The 18,189-nt window shown below is 33.7% G+C and overlaps 1 pseudogene; it reads right to left on the bottom strand.

Moving 5' to 3' along the window:
* Positions 1-501: 501 nt before the first annotated feature.
* Positions 502-16,301, bottom strand: LOC118753784 (annotated as a pseudogene).
* Positions 16,302-18,189: the final 1,888 nt, after the last annotated feature.

The following is an 18,189-nucleotide window of genomic DNA, read 5'->3' as shown; positions in this document are numbered from 1 at the left end:
ACATAATTTTACTGCGCCATATCTGCAGCATTTCAGAAAATTTTCAGTTGTACATCAGAAATATATCATCCAGAAAGCAACAAGGCTGCACTAAATATTACGTATGTAGATCGAACATACCTTATATTTTAAGTTGGAGCTCTAGCAATACATCGGTTAAAACTGCATTCAATTCCATGCATTATTTTTTTAGTGATGCGCGTACAAACATACTTATGGTTCATTTCCATCACGCCCTAACTGCAGTTTAGGCCATTTTAAGTACAAGCAAACGAAAGGAAAATAACCAAAATTAAAAAGTAAACCTTGCCGATCAGCTCTTGCTAATATTATTGTAACTTATCTGAGCTCTTAATTGCAGTTAAGCATTTGGTGGAAATGGGCTATTAGATTACAGTAGGACCACTGCAAAAGGATACGCAAAAAAATAAGAACTCCAAAGTTCATGCCCAATTTCCTTCTTCAAGTATACATTTTTGAATACTAAGTATGTATACATATCTATGGAACTACAGATGGTTTGTCCACATAAAGTGTAATGTTATTAATATCTACTTTTTCCAGTTCCTTTTTAAGGTCCTCACAAAATTCTGCATTCGGGTGCTACATTGATAAGAACAATTTAGTTAAAGTTTTACAATTACTGCAATTACGTACGATTTTGGCATATTTCCAAAATTCGAGCGCTTTGACGTTTCTATGCTGTAGGAGATTGACCAATGCTAGATAACCCCAAACATCTGGGATGTGTACTCTGCAAGTGGTGCAACTCGCAAATGCTTGCTCGGCATCTTCCAATTTATTCAGCTTCAGGATATATGTAAATATAATATATACATATATATAAATATACATTCTACATATCGAACGTTTAATAATATAAAGAATTATTTCAAAATCTCAATTTTGTGGGAACACGCAACAAAATTTTGATCAATTCATACAGTTGTACATATGTATATCTTCACCCTTTTTGGGAAGTTTAGTCATCTGTTAGGCTGAACATTTTCTCTTTATCAAGCTTATTAATTGTATGATGAAATCTCCAAAAATGTAAATTTTGAATAACATCTCTATATTATTAAACGCGCGATATGTACATAAATTGGGGCATATTCATAGTCAAACTAAAGTCGACTCTAAGGGCCAGTTTCTCATTGTCTGGTTAACACTAATCTCTGGTCAAACATCGTTATCGACGTCTTCGCTTCGACTCCATTAATATAACACTGTGCGGGTAACGTCGATAACGATGTCTAACCGGAGATTAGTGTCAACCAGGCTTTAAGCAACCGGCCTTAAGGTAGTAGCAGCTTTTCGACATATTTTTCAATAGAATATTCTCCAAAAACAGCAACTAATTTTAGAGCCGACTTTATTTCAACTATGAATATGTCCCAGTATATTTATCGTAAAAGTTATATCGCACACTTAATAATATAGAGATGTAATTCAAAGTTTATTTTTTTGGAAATTGCATCATACAATTAATAAGCTTGAAAAGGAAAATATGTTCAGCCCAACAGATGACTAAACTTTCCATATGTCTTTGGTATACCAACTGTACAAATTTATCAAACTTTGATTGAGTTTTCCCACAAAACAGCCCCTTCAGTGAATAGCCAAACCAGTCAGCAAAAATACCAGTTCATTAACTAGTATGTGCTAATTCGAAGGCCTACCAATTCGACAAATTCGAAGAACTTAAGCGTTCAGCGACATTTGCCTTTGAATTGCCAAAACCAAAAATAAAACAAAATTAATTGCTTTTCTTACAAATGTCGGCTGCGGCGTCGCGTGAAGACTACCGGCACTGGTTAGACTCCGCTTGGAGGCGGTTAAGATTTTTAAAATTAAATCAATGTAAGTCAATATAATTATTTCAATTTAAATATACCTAAGTAACAAATTTGAAAATCTAGTTTCTATGCAGAAACAAGTAATTTTTAAACAAAAAAAACCCAACTTCAATTCTCATATAAAAATTTAAGAGTACCGTTAATTTCTTCATGATCCAATGATCGGATTTTCCGCATAACCGATTTCTATAATTATTTTTTTTAAAGGAAATGTGGTACCTCATAGGTGGTTTAGGTCCGATCATTGGATCATGAAGAAATTAGCGGTAATTTTAAATTTTTATATAAGAATTGAAGTCGGTTTTTTTTTTAATTGGAATAAAAACCCCAAACGAAAAATAATTAAAAAAAAAACAAAAAAATTCCCTGCGCCAAGACTTGGACCTCAGGAATAACACGCCAGTGCTTTTCTCTGTCAGCCGTGGCATACTTATGCTTTTCACGGGGATAAATTAGCAGACAATTGACATCTCGTAAGACATCGCCATGTTAAAAATACCAGTCGCTAACATACTAGTGGGTTGAAAGGCAAACTGGTAGCATTCTAGTTCACAAGTAGCTTTCCCTTCCAAACTTGCCACTGAGCAAAGCGAAAGGAAATGAGAGGAAAAAAATAGTCCAACATGGGCGGGTTGAAATGTGAAGAAAAAGCAAATTTTCTGAATTTTATAAATGGATTTCGCGTCTAACTGGTTTTCGGCTTTTCAGAGCAGATAATGAAATAAGAGTCTGCAAAAAATATACACATTTTTACGGCTGTGGCAGGTTTTACTACGTTTACGTTTAAAACTTACCTTGAGCAAAGCTTTACCCAAGCCAATGTTAGCAACAATTTTGACATCGAAACCTTCACATTTTTGGAATGCTTCTATAGCATTTTTATATTGTCCATTCTCTAACATATGGTAACCGTAACGCAGCAAAGCCAAAGAATACAATTCAAGTGAGATTTCGTTGTTCATCGTTAAAATGTTTGCATAATTTTGCATTGCTGCCGCCAAGTCATCACGACTGTATTCCAGATGTCCATTGGTGGCCATCAGAAAAGCCTTATCTGTTCTTTGTTCGTTTTGTTCTTTGCCTTTATTGGCTGGAAATGATTTCGACGGATATTTGGCAGGAACCTCATTTGCCAGAATCTTGAGTGTGGTATGTGTAAGGTACCGTTCTAATGCGGAACAATCTTCTTCTAATTCTTTAAAAACGAGTTCAGCGAATTTGTACAATCCCAAATGGGTCAACATTTTAAATACGTTGAGGAATAATGTTTTCTTTGGCGAATTTGGAAATTTTAATTCATACGCATTTGTTATTTCAAAACGACTGGTAGGTAAAGACGGCATTTCTATTTCAATTTTCAAAGATAATTGCTCATATCTCCAACGGGTGTAACTAATGCCAGGTAAATATCCACAGTATTTGAAAATGGAATGCAACAATACCCAGAAGCTAATTTCTTTTGGGAAACCCACGACTGTGTAACGTAGATCGACAATTAGGTATTCCATGGCTTTATTGGATGTGTCATGTGCCAAGTTTTCCACGTACCTTATATATATTCGCATCAGTTCACTGGAATTCAAATACACTCGAGGTTAATAATATCGCTAGCTTTGAGTGAAAAGTTGTTAAGTCCACTTTTTATGAACACTCATATTTTGATATACGAAGCAAGATAAATTAAAAATGCAAAATGTTGTATTCAAAGATTTGCGAATTACTTGAAGAAAATGGCTATAAGAAGTTCTTCCCTCTACTGTAAAATATGTGAAAGGGGAATTAGCAGCTTTTCACTCTAAGCTAGCAATAGGCGTGTATAGTAACAAATAGTCAGTACTAATTTGTACTGGATCCTGCAAATTTTTACTGGAAAAGTGTATAATAACCCAGAAAATTTGCAAGAGCACTGCAAATTCTTTTCGCTTCTGGCTAAGTTGACGTGTCATTGACTATTTGTTACACGTAAGTTAAGTTAAGTCTAGACTAACTGAGCCTTAAGCAATTGCTATTTCTTTAAATTTCAGACCCTTTACTTGAATTTATTTGAATAAATCGAGTAAAAGGTTAGATACATATATCGAAGTCGCAAACAACATTCTCGCCTTCTTGCAACTATCCGAAACAGTCTTATCAACTGCAATAGTTCTTGTTGCAACATTATTTAATTGTAATAGCTATTATAAACACCGCTATATTACATATTTTTATACCCGAGCGCACTTGTGCACAAGGGTATATTAATTTTGTTCACATAACGGTTGTTTGTAACAGCCAAAACGAATCGAGATAGATATAGACAAATGTATACATAAATGATCAGGATGAAAAAAGAAATCGATTAAGCCATGTCTGTCTGTCCGTCCGTCTGTCCGTCTGTCCGTCTGTCCGTCTGTCCGTGTACACGATAACTCGAGTAAAAATTGAGATATCTCAACGAAATTTGGTATGTAGGTTTCCCTTAATCCAAGGTAGGTTGCTATTGAAAATGGGCGAAATCGGACTGTAACCACGCCCACTTCCCATATAACGGTAATTTCCAGAAATACGAAAACTGCGATATTTTAGTAACTACTGAAGATAAAGCACTCAAAATTGGTATTTACAATAATTTTTTGACAAAAAATAAGAATATTATACATTTTTGGAAAATGGGCGTAGCCACGCCCACTTATGGTTACATGTGTATATCTTGGTAACCGCTGTACCAATTTCTACCAAACTTGGCACAGTTATCGGCCTTGGTACAGCATACAAAATCGCCGAAAATTTTTAAAATCGGACGATAACCACGCCCACATCCCATATAACGGTAATTTAGAGAAATACAAAATCTTCGATAAATCAGTAAATATTGAAGCTAATTTGTTCAAAATTGATGCTTGGAACAATCAGGAAATACGCTTATCATAAAATTTTGGAAAATGGGCGTGGCACCGCCCACTTATGATCACATATATGTATCTCGGCAACCGTTCTACCAATTTGTACCAAACTCGGTATGGTTATTGTGCTTGCCACATATAAGCAAACCGTTGAAAATTATTGAAATCGGACTAAAATAACGGCCGCTTCTCATATAACGGTGAATTTCAGAACTGCTTGAAACTTCAAAATCGAAATTTAAGGACTCTAATTTACTCAAAATTGATACGCCCCGGCTTACCATGTAGCCGTAGCTTTCGGTAAGGCGAAAAACATATATTTAATACGTGCGCCGGGTATTTAATGTTCGGCTCTGCCCGAACTTAGACTTTCTTACTTGTTGTATTTACATATAAATTCGCTTTGGAGTACAGGAGTACCAATAAGGACAAACAACAAAAGTACAAAAGTCAATAGAACTTGGAAAGATAGCGGTTGTGGAAGTAAAAAGTATTACACCATGTTACTGTATTGCCCGTCACTGTACATATTTTTTAACCGACTTCCAAGGTTATCGGTTTTTTTTATGTATGTTACCGCATAACTTTGGACCACGTCAACCGATTTCGATAATTCTTTTTGCATCGGAAAGGTAGTGTCTCAGAGGTGGTCCCATACTGGTTAAGATCCGATCAGTGGATCATGAGATATATATATATATATATATATATATTTTTTTTGTATGAGAGTTGAAGTCAGTTTTTTTTGCTAAAGATTACTTGCTTTAGATTTCATTTAAATACGTACAATTTCGCGATGGAATATTGTTTTTTACGAATGGCGTAAGTGTGCCACCATTTTAGGCCGAAAACACGTTTTTCCGAAAAAATGTAACTAAATAGAGAGTTTTACTGATATAGAAGTAATTTCTAGCAAAAAAACCCGACTTAAAAAATATACATATATCTATATATTTCATGATTCAATGATCGGATCTAAACAAAATTAGTACGAGACCACCTCTGAGACACTACCTTTCCGTTGCAAAAAGAAAAATCGGTTGACGTGATCCAAAGTTATGCGGTAACATACATAAAAAAAATAAAAAAATAAAAAAATATTCCGACGAACTGATAACCTCCTCCTTTTTTGGAAGTCGGTTAAAAATACAAATAAAATTTATCACTTACGTATAAGTTATAGCTATCTCATACTGCTCGTTTTTCTCACGCAAATAATACTGCTTGGCATTTTTAAAATCATGGTTTTCCACATCGATTATAAGTTGGAAAAATGCAATTACAGTATTGCCCGTAGACAATTTCTTTGCCTGTCTCGAAGTATAAAAAAGGAAAACACAATTCAGTAATTACGCAATTTAAAATTTTTGAACGTTTCTAATTTTTACCTTGTCAACAAAGATTTTCGCAAGACGATCCTGCCGAAGTTTGGCAAAATATTTTGATGTGGACAGGTAGCTAATAATTCGGTAGTCATTGGCATTTCGCATGAATATATAATTTGGCACTTTGCTTCCGAACTTTTGTAAGATATCATAGGTACACTGTACAGCGTGACTATATATGGCGGTCATAAGATTCTGGAAATAAACGCATAATTTAACATATGTATGTACATATAACAAAACCGACTTCAATTCTCATATACAAATTTAAGAGTACTGTTGATAACCTCCTCCTTTAAAAAAAAAATATTATAATAAAACCAGCTTTTCTAGGAAGATAAATTTATGATGCGTTATTTTTATATAAGGCTCAATCTACGCAACCGTATACACTCAGAAAAAAGTCAGCTAAATATATTTCTCCCACCAACACATGATTTGGTAACTAACCAAATTATTTAACTATAACCATGGGCGTACGCAGGTACGTTTCTTTCTATGAATTCATAATCAGTTTGTGCAATAAATTAAAACTTTTGGGTGTATTCACATCCATTTCGGTAGTTTTGGTAAACTGCTGGTTGTTCCTCGATAACTTTATGAACTGTGAACGTCCTTTTCAGCTTACTTTTCTTAGTCTGATAAACAGTCATATACTTAAAAAAAAGGTGAAATAATGATTATCTTTTAATATTTTCTCTTATTTATACTTGAATTTAGATTTAGGTATGGTTAGCGTTCACAGAGGTTTTGTAGAAAACAAAAATGAAATCATCGCTAAAATAATTTATCGACTATTGTTTAAATAACCAAGTATTTTTTTAGCAAAAAACAGCACCGACTTCAATTCTCATATAAAAATTTAAAAGTAGCGTTCATTTCTTTATGATCCAATGATCATATCTAAACCAAATAAGTATGGGACCTCTCCTGAGGCAACAGAAAAAAAAATTTTCGAAATCGGTTAATGTGCTCCAAAGTTATGCGGTAACATACATAAAAAAAATATTCCGATGAATTGACAACCTTTTTTTTGAAGTCGGTTAAAAAGCGAAAAATTAATGAGGTCAATTAATATACATTTTTAATAGCTATCTTTTAACATTTCTAATAAAATTTACATTAAATAAAATCTCCGCCCACCCCCTCCCTAAATTATGCTATGCGTACGCCCATGACTAAATATACCACTTTTTAGAATGCCCTATGCTTATGCATGATTTGATTTTTTCAATTTTTTTTTGCTTTTGTGAATTAAGGTAACGATATACTCCCATAAAAAAATGAATATATATTTTATTCTAGTTTCAACCATGATACAAATATTTAAAGGTAAAACCGCTCGCTCAATTCGTCCGCCATTGGGTTTTTTTTGACGTTTGCTAGCATTTTGAGTTTTCTCTCTCGAAATGCTTCTAATGTCAAAGAAATTCAAAATAAACAAAAGAAAATTTATGATTTGAAATATTTATTTATTCAGAAGTTGAAAGAACTAAAAAAATTGGAAACGAAAAATTAAGCTCGGAACACTTTGACGACAGCAAGCGACAAGCAGCATCTGTCAAATTTTAAATACACACGTTCTTACGGGCACAATTATTTTGACGACAGCACGACATCTTGGCTGCAGGACTGCAATTGTCGACGTCGCCAAATTAAATCTATTTCTAATTTTGCCGGCGACAATGAGTAGATGTAGTGCTGCAAAATTAAATTGTCGCAAAATTAATCACATATTCTTGATTGTTCATGTTTTTCTTATTTACTTAAATAAAAATACACAATTTGTGAAATAAATATACCAAAATGTCAAACTTTAAAATCGGCTGTTTGCTATGTCGCTGAGGTCTTCAAAATGTTTAAGAAGCTGGCTTCAAGGCGACATTTGTCGACAAAATGATGTCGCTGTCGTTACGTCGTGAAGTTGCAGTCGTCAAAGTGTTCCGAGCTTCAGTTGCTGCTTTAACGGCTGCCCAAATTCCTTTCCCTCTGTAAGCAAAGCAATCTAAAGATCCTCAAGTTCCCGGAACTATCGTAAAGACAGCAAAAATGGTTCGAGGTTTGTCGTGTTATGAAAACGGATTTGCCAAAGTGCTCCTATGTATGCTCGACTCATTTTTTGCCACACCACCTGACCCAATGTAAGACCAAGATAGTTCTTTGGTTTGTGTGAAAATAAAAACAAATAAATGCGTAATGACGGCGAGAGAAATTTTCAAAATGCTAGCAAACGTCAAAATTCCTAAAGTTGACTCTCAGCGATTGTACCTTATAAATATTTTTATCATGGTTTCAACACATGGTACAATAAACACAGGTAGAAGCCAAATTGACATCAAACCTACAAAAGTCAAAGTTTTCGGGAGAGTAAAAATAAAAATGAGCGTGTGTAAGGAAAAATAAAAAATTACATTTCGCTGGTTGACGTTTTTGAGTAAATTTGAAGTTTTGTTTTTATTTTTTTTCTTTAGTTAAAATTTTTTGATTTGTATGTTGTTTTCCGTTTTTAATTTATGAGTTGAAGGGACTTTCCGGCATAAGGGTCATAGGAACAGCACTTGGTATCAAAAGTGCCTTTCCTGTACCTCCCGGTGCATTTATGAAATCTGCTGCTTTAAAATGTTTAACGCACAGCAAGGCATTTCGCTGCAGTTCTGCCCCAAAGCTGTTTTCGCAACGCTCTTTACGCGAAGGACATTGAGGCACGTTAAAAACAATTAGTGGTATCTGCTTCATATTTAAAACCACATAAAAAACAACGCTTCAGGTGTTGCATTTTTAACACATACACTAAGTATAAACCCCACAACACTACTCAAATTCCCATGTTAATTAAAATTTGTTATTAACGAACATTAAAAAAAAACAACGATATGACATTCAAAGCGTAACGAAATATAGGAAATAAAAGAAAAACAAGTTGAAGTTTAAAGGTTTGGTTCTCATGAGAGCAACGTCATTTTGGCTTCTACCTGTATTAATGTGCCTTGGTTTCAACATAGAGTTAGCGGTAATTTCTGCGTACTTAGCTCAATATTTGTATTTTTCGAATTTTGACACTATTGAAGTAAATGTGCGAAAGGCGCTATATCACATCGTCGCTGAAATAAAATAACAAACTAAAAAAAAAAAATGTCTTTAGTTCGAGGAATTAAAAGAAAAGCCCAAGAAATGGTAAAGAAGAACTGATTGAGCCACATTTTTTAGCAGTACGAAGTTCTTAAGAAACTTGCTCCGTTTTCTACAGGGTGGCGCCGAATGAGCTATATGGTTTAAATGGTTTATAACTTTTTAACCGACTTCCAAAAAAGGAGTAGGTTATCAGTTCGTCGGAATCTTTTTTTTTTTTTTTTTTATGTATGTTACCGCATAACTTTGCACCACGTCAACCGATTTCAATAATTCTTGCAACGGAAAGGTAGTGTCTCAGAGGTGGTCCCATACTAATTTGGTTTAGATCCGATCATTGGATCATGAAATATATAGATATATATATATTTTTTTTTAAGTCGGTTTTTTTTTGCTAAAAATTACTTGTTTATTTATGCGATTATTATTATTTTTTTTTAATACAGTATACTATTGGGGAATTTTTTGCAATTAGCTTTGAAAAATGATATCCTGTAAGTGATGTCCATTTTCTGCTTCGCACATACGTGCTCTTTTTGGCATATTTTCCATAACTTTTCGCAGAATTTCGGGTGTAATGGCCATGATTTCATTTCGAATGTTGGTTTGGAGTTGGAGAATGGTTCTTGGTTTGTTAACGTACACCCTTTCTTTCAAATATCCCCAAAGAAAACTTTTAAAAAGAATTCAAACCACATAGCTCATTCGGCGCCACCCAGTATTATGGTTTGTTAAAGTTAGTTTGTGAAGAGAACAAGGCACCCCTGTTTTCAACAGAAATAATTTATTTCGTAAGGAAAAAATGAGACAGCAGGCTGTAAAATATCAGATGTCAAAACTCCTTGCACACACACAAAATAAAAGCAATTTGTTTCTTGACCGTTAAAAAAAAAGGTTTAAAAGGTACGTACTTAGCTTTATACATTGAAATAAGCATGAACGTTAAAATTAAGCTTGGAAACCCTGAATGAACAAAGTAAGCAATTCCAAGCAAAAGCTTAAACTTTTCGGCCCTGCTCATGACGCATTTCATCGAATTATAAGTCGCACATCGTTTTATGCAATAAAAAATTTTAGTTAGTTACGGCTTTTTTGCATATCAGCGATGTGAGATGGAGTCTTTCTATATTAAGGTAACGACATACATATACATTTATAAACTAGTTTTGTGATATTCGAAACTCTGAAGCAGAATACATATAATCAAAGGGTAAATATTATGAATGACGAAGACTTTTGTCTATGTGTATATCTATGGTGACCATTCGCACCGATTTTGGCGGGACAATACCGATTTTGAGAAAATTGTCCCGCCGAATAATATTTGTATCGATTAAATACCGCTTTTCAGTGTTTTCTTTATTCATTTAACAATAATCTTTCTGTACTGTGGCCCAAAAACAGTTTTTCGTACAAAGGTGGCAACACTTTCGTTGTCACAAAGCACATAGTCAGGGCCCGAATCGCGGCATTCGATATCGAACGTAACTCGAATCGAAATTTGATTTTGACATCACGGCATTCGAAAGCGTGCTGACATTTTGTTTGATTCGATTCGAAACGAGTGATCACTCGATCACGAATGCGGCGATTCGGCATCCTAATTTTCGATGATCTTTTGGTATGTTTTATTCTCTCTCTCGCTATATCGCAGTCATCATTCTTTTCAAACATTTTTTAAGGTTTGTATTATGGTGATTTCGTTTCTTCCAAAAAATGTTGCCCTCCCCGGTGCGAAATGTGTTTGATGTTACACTCAACCCTGTAAAAGGGTATGTTTTTAACTTTTTGTCCTTGTCCAGCTAACGCATTTTAATAATATTGTCATTTTAAACAACCATCTGATTTTCAGGGCAACAATGTCCCCTGACAGAGTTTTCAGGGAAGATAATGTGCCTATTACCTGCTTCAAAAAAATGGGCACCATGGCATATCTAGTAATTAATCATCGACGAAAATCACATTACCTAAGATAAATGAACATAAATTAGGGACAAATCTCGAACCAGACAGAACGAAAAATTACACTGAAGATGGCACACGCCGAAACCGGTTTGTCTGCAAACCAAAGCTTGACAAGGGATGACGGAAATTCGTTCCAAAATAAATCATCTTACCACCCTGTCGGAAAAATCAACCAACACCAACACACAAGATAATGTGCCTTTTTTGCCTTACAAGAGTGTGACATTTTAAGAAACCAACACAAAATTTTCTCACTCTTTGCCTTTAATTTAGAATCGAGAACAAAAAGAGAAAGGGGCAATCAAAAGGCGACATTGTTAGAAACGAAATCGCCATTAGGCGTGTTTTATTTGTCCAGAAATTTAAGCTGTTAGCTTATTTTGTATGGAGGACTTACCCAACATAATTATATTGGCTTATGAAAAGTTATCTTGGCTTGTATATTGAACAGGAGGCATTGCCATTCACCATCAGAAATGTTCTCCTTCAGCCAATCAGAAAGAGGCAAAAACTTACTTTGACACTATTTGCAGTCAAACGACTGCCAAAATTAGGCTAACATAGGATATAAGCTAATTTCGTTTTATTTGACCGAGATTTAGCTATTTGCTTGTGATGGTTGAATAAAACATGCCTATTGTTAATTGTTAAGTTTTTCTTTTATGAAATGATTCTAAATTGAATTTAGTGAACTTATAAAAAAAGATACTAATTCCTTCAAAAAGTTCATGGATATGAAAAATATAAGCAAGTAAATAGGGAAGACATTTTCGCATTCCTTTGACGAATCCCCTTGAGATTATTTATTGTTTATTATTTTTTAACGTAAATAGAACTTTGTACAACAATTCGCGAAATTCGACAAAGTTTCATCAAAATTTTGAGTTTTTTAATTAGATTTATTAAAAACCTTCTGATTATGCAGTTGGAGCCCATTAAATTCTAGTAAAACGAAGTTCAAATTTTAACAAAATTTTTTTGTGAAAGGTCTTGCTCATTTCCTCCATCCCAAAAAATTGTCGAACATACTTTCTCTTTGTTTTGTCTCAAATTAAACTGTATTTAAAAATGTTACATCTTTTTATTTAAAAAGCAAAATTGTATATTCGGATTCGATGCTTTAAAAATGTCCCAATTTTTTTCCACTGAAATCTGGTCACCGTATGTATATCGCATTTAACCTGGCACTGTTATTAAAATGAGCTTAACTGACATCTTGAAAAAATATTAGTAGGTAATTCCCTCAATTTAAAAATCCATAGAAACTTACATGAAACTCGATGCTATCTTTAGTCGGTGTCCTTATGTTGAAATCAAGAGAGATAAGCTTGAAAATTTTGTTACTTAAATTTTCCTTCTGACAGTAAAGCATGTTCTTGGCGTCATCCAATTTTTTTACATCATTCTCTATGACGTAAAAAATGAACTCCTTTATTTGCTTTTCGAAAAAGTGATAAGCCTCTATGCGCGACTTCAGTGTTCTGTTAAATGTTGAAATAGACTTATTACGCTTACTGATTGGCATTTCCATACTATTAATTACAGAGGACTCAGTTAGAGGAGTTAATAAACAAATGCAAATAATTGCAAACGTTGCTTTGTCTGGTCCATTCATCGAACTGTTCCTGCTCACTAATGGCTTAGCTGGTTTTATTTTCGGAGTCTTTGCATCCACGGGAAGCAGCTCAACTGCAAATCTCTTCGAATTTACTATATTAAAAAACAATACATTTATCAATACAAACAAACAAACATTTGTATGAATGCATTACGTAACAAAACTACATCCTCACTTAACTTGTTCGAGTTTTCAAGCCGATAAAGAGATTTTGGAAAAAATAATGATGGCAGGTAAAATCTACATACAGTTGCATATGGGTAACTTCAGAAACCGTTTCAAATTTAAACAAAATATATATATAAAATATGGCAATTATTAGTTGCATTCGATAACAAAATTAGTAATCAATCACCTGCCATCAATCCAAATCAAGAGCGTTTGCGAAAATCCTCTCCAAAATGAGAGGAAACCCAAAAAATTTAGCTAACAGAAAATTTGACATTACCTCCAAAAACAGGAAGAAGAAAAAAAAAACAAACCAGGTGGCTTTGTGTATGTTTTGTTTGTAAACACACTATCATAAAGTCACATAGTAGGCAGTCAAAAACGCATAAAATACCAAAACCATGCGGAGGCTCTTTTTTCATCATAAAAACAATAGTAGGCTTTGGATCAGAACATCTTTTTTTTTGTCATAAACAGCCATTCATTCAAATTGGAGATATGTATCTGTCAAACAAATTCTGCTCATTTATCAACGCTACCAAAATTCTATGTATCTACGGGTCGTTGGTAGAACAAAGAACAGGTTTTACCACTAAGGTAATTTTAACTTTCAAAAGATGCCCAGTGGTTGTCAAAAGACGCATAAAAAATGTTCAGCCATTCCAATTTTTTTTTAGTGAATAAAAATATCAATATTACTCTTAAAGAATTTAAAATACTGCTTGTATTTTTTTATTAAAATATAGGTTTTGTCCTAGACGGATGCACACTTACATATGTATGTAGATATTATGAAAAAATTATTTTAATAATAAATGGTTTTTTAATGATAAATGTTTTTTAGAGATAAATGTTTTTAAACAATTTTTATTGAGCTCGAGGTCGTTTTTAATAGAAAATTATTGGGGAAAAACAATAATAATTTATAATTGTTAGAAGTTAGGGCTGCTATTTCGGAGATCACCACTGGGATTCGATCCAACGACCCCAGCTTCCAAAGCCACTAGTCTGTCTACCCACTGAGCTAAGTTCGCCTTATAAAATCTTGTTGCTGGCCATTGTGTAAATTTTGACAATTATGCCGTCAAATACATCCTAGAAATATGACCGCCGCACAGTGGGAGAAATGGTCAATCTAGCGGCGCTTTAGCGAAATTTTTAAATTCAGAATTCTCCAAATTTTGTTTGTTTTATTGAAAATTTATTTCCTAACGGGGTCTTTTCTGTTTTCGTTTTTGTTTTGTTCCAAATATTCGCATATCTGTGAGCTTTCGAATTTAACACATGTTTTAGCAAGTGCAATAATTACTATTTACCTATTTTTAAGTGCAATTTTTGTTGAACTGAGAAACTTAAATATAAAATTTTGTAATAAGATTTGTGACTTAATTATTATTATTTGGTATGTGTTAAATAAAAAAAAGTCATTGTGGTCTGTTAATATATGTTTTAGATCTTTACAATGGAAAAAGAAATTGTCCTATATCAAAGTGTTTTTATATGTGTAATCCAATGTTCCGTAGAAAATAAGTGTGGTGGATTCGATTCAATGTTTGTATAATTTGTTAAAATATGTTGTGGTCTACGTCTTGTCCAAAAATTGGCTGCAAGTATTTGCAAGTTACTGATTTTTTTCCTTTTTTAGATACTATGGCAGAGTCTAAACGCACGCTTTTTTTAATATGGCACAGTGAACCAGTACCAACAAAAAAATTTCTAATGGTTGAAAATCATATATTTTCTAACGTCATTGATCGCTCAAAGTATAGTGAAGAGCAAACTTGCAAAATTCAAAAACAATTAAGAAATTTCATAAGCAAACTTGTAGAATAGTGGAAAGAATGTCATAGGGTTATGTCAGTGTTCGAAGAGCGAAATAAGAAATGGTTGGATGAAAATATAATTTTTTCTAAGCCAACTGTTCATCACCGTATACAAAAACCTTTTTCAGAGTGTACAATAAAAACTCAAAAAAAAAAAATTGCATCAGTTGTTAACGAAACACCTAACCAAGAGTTAATGGTAGCGGCAAGCGTAAGTCTTTACAAAGCTGGAAAAAGAAATGCTTCACAGGTTGTTTCAAAATTGTTTGAAGAAAGTTCGACTGCTTCGAAAATGCTTAAGTCTGTAAGCTCTGAACAAAAAACCCCAATTCCGTATACACCTGAGGAAGCTTTATCTCTTTATATAGATGGCGGATACTCAAAAAGGTCGTACAAAATAATGCAATATGGTGCCAAAGAACGAAACTGCAATATTTATCCAAGCTACGATATTTTACTTAAGGCTAAAACAGAGTGTTACCCCAGTGGCATACACGTAACTGAACTTTCAGCGGAAGTTGCCCTGCAAAGTCTTGTAGACCATACTGTTGCACGTATAGTACAAGGATTTTCCAAATCTTTTGAAGGTGTTTTGACTGCAGCCAATATTAATGACAGCATAAAAGCAATATTTAAATGGGGCTGTGACGGCAGCAGTGGTCACTCCACTTACCGTCAACGTTTTAGTGCTTCTGACTGTGAAATAACTGATGAGTATTTATTTGCTGTATGTATTGTGCCTTTACAAATTAAAAAAGGAGACGCTGTTCTATGGCAAAATAACAGGCCTTCTTCAACTCGGTTCTGCAGACCCATTAAAATAATTTTTGAAAAAGAGTCAGCGGAGTTAGTTAAGGTTGAGATAGATAATATTAAAAGGCAAATTGTAAGCATTGTTCCGACAAAGTTGAGTTTTTTCGAAGTAGTACATGAATTCCATTTAACAATGATTGATGGGAAAGTTTTTAACACTTTAGCGGGCTCATCATCGCAGGCCTGTGGAATTTGTGGAGCAACACCAAAATTCATGAATAATCTAAATAATGTTCAATTGAGACAACCACAGGAGCACTTGTATCAGTACGGATTGTCAACACTCCATGCTTGGATACGGTGCTTTGAGTGTATAATTCATATCGCCTATAGAATACCCATACAAAATTGGCAAATTCGTGGAGAACATAAAGAAATCGCTCAGCAAACCAAAAGAAAGATTCAACTTGAGCTAAAAGAAAAAATGGGTATATTGGTGGACATTCCCACTCAAGGTTGAATACAATGGAAGACTTAATACACACTCTTTTAGTTTCTTCAGATCCTATTATTACATCTAAGTCTAAAAGCACCTCCAAGTACTCCAAAAATCACATTGAAATAGATGATGAGGTCAAAAACCTTCTTTTACATATATGTAAATGATCTACCTGACGGCAGTAATTCTGAGAGCTCCGACTCTGAATAGTTTTTTTTTTCTAATAAAACATAAAAACATATAAATAAATAATTAACACATATTTTTAGAATAAAGTAATGCATTTTTTCATTGTATTTAAGAAGCTATTAAGAAAGCGCCGCAAGATTGACCATTTCTCCCACTGTGCGCCGGTTTGGATATTTCGCTGCAATGCATACCGTTCGAACGTACCACATTTTAATGTCCTTACAATGCGTTATTCTTCAGTTTGCCGAGTAAATTTGTATGCAATTAGACAGGGTAACCAAAACTAGCATTCATATTAAATTTTTTTTTTTAATAAAGTTAACTTTACGAGTCTCTCATACCTTAGAAATAAATTTTGCGTCCGAACGCTTGAAAAAGAGTGAAATATTTGACTTTGCTTCACACCATTAGTTACAACTTTCTGTATAACCTTTGGTAAAGCATTTAAAAACATAGTGTGTTCTAAACTATTACACATATTTTTAACCGACTTCCCTAAAAAGAGGAGGTTATCAGTTCGTCGGAATATTTTTTTTATTTTTTTTTTATGTATGTTACCGCATAACTTTGGACCACGATTTCAATAATTCTTTTTGCAACGGAAAGGTAGTGTCTCAGAGGTGGTCCCATACTAATTTGGTTTAGATCCGATCATTGAATCATGAAATATATAGATATATACATATATATTTTTTTAAGTCGGTTTTTTTTTTGCTAAAAAGTACTTGTTATCTCTTTATTAATATCTACCTTAATTAACAAGCCTTTTGGAAAGAATGTTTTCCACAGCTAATATTAGAAAAAATAGTTGGCAAATCGTTTATATCTTGCAATATAATGGTCCGATTAGTATAATATTTTAGTATATCGAGCCCCTACGCCAGAAAAAAAAAAACGTAAGCGACATTTTTTTCAAAATTTTCCTTTTGATGCTGAATTGCATCTAGATTCTCTAGGATGCTTTCTACATCAAAAAGAAAATTTTTGAAAAATTTGTCGTTTACGTTTTTTTGGCGCTTAAGGATCGATATGAAAGACGAGATACGGACCTATCGATTAGCTTCATCCAATTTAGTTGAGGTGGATTTTTAGTTTTTTGGTTGACTCTTTTCGTGATGGATAATTTTTGTTGGAAAAAAATTTCCGACACAAAATTAGCATCTCTTTTGCATCGAATTGTTTCTTTACCCACTAAATTTTTGAGTGGTGGATATTTTTTTTTTGCGGGTTTTGCGGGAAATTTTGCCCCTTATTCTAATTACCTTAAACGAGCAATTTTTGTGTATATGTATATGTATCCATAAGTTTCTCGGCAACGGCTCTAACATAGCAAAATGAAAAATCGTTTAAAAAAGACTTTCGAAGTTGTATTTCATCCAATTGTCAAAAACTTTTTATTTGTCACGGGGAAAATACCGTAAAAATTACTTGTATCGTGCGAATATCTATAGAAATTATCAGGGTTTGAAAAACTGTTAGCACAGCGACAACAGCCAAGCATTTGCTTTTTTATAAATTGTTGTTGCTTTGCTAGCCGGCAATTACAAGTACCTGATGAAGATCTTGCAGAAGCAATGAGCTTAGCCGACGACGCTTTAAAGGAATTTGAAGAAATGCGACAAGATGAAGAAAAAACTTTCATTTGCTTTTCGAACACGTAGAAGAAGTATGCACCAACCTAGATACAGAAATCAAAGTACCGCGTTACAGCAGTCGCCAAAAGAATCGCTTTAATGTGAAAACCGGAGACGCCGAGGCATACTATCGCATTGCTTTTTACATTTCCTTCTTTGATACATACATTGCTCATTTGAAAAGCCGGTTTCTAAACCATAAATCAGTTTTAAATAATGTTAGTGTTTTGTATCCAAAGTATGATTTTAACGAAAAAAAACTGAAGAATTTTTTGCTTTCTATGA

Source organism: Rhagoletis pomonella, unplaced genomic scaffold, assembly GCF_013731165.1.
Source record: "Rhagoletis pomonella isolate Grant_MI unplaced genomic scaffold, Rhpom_1.0 Rhpom_scaffold_02845, whole genome shotgun sequence".
Classification (NCBI taxonomy): domain Eukaryota; kingdom Metazoa; phylum Arthropoda; class Insecta; order Diptera; family Tephritidae; genus Rhagoletis; species Rhagoletis pomonella.
The sequence above is the reverse complement of the archived record's forward strand: the minus strand, read 5'-3'. Positions and strand labels throughout refer to the sequence as shown.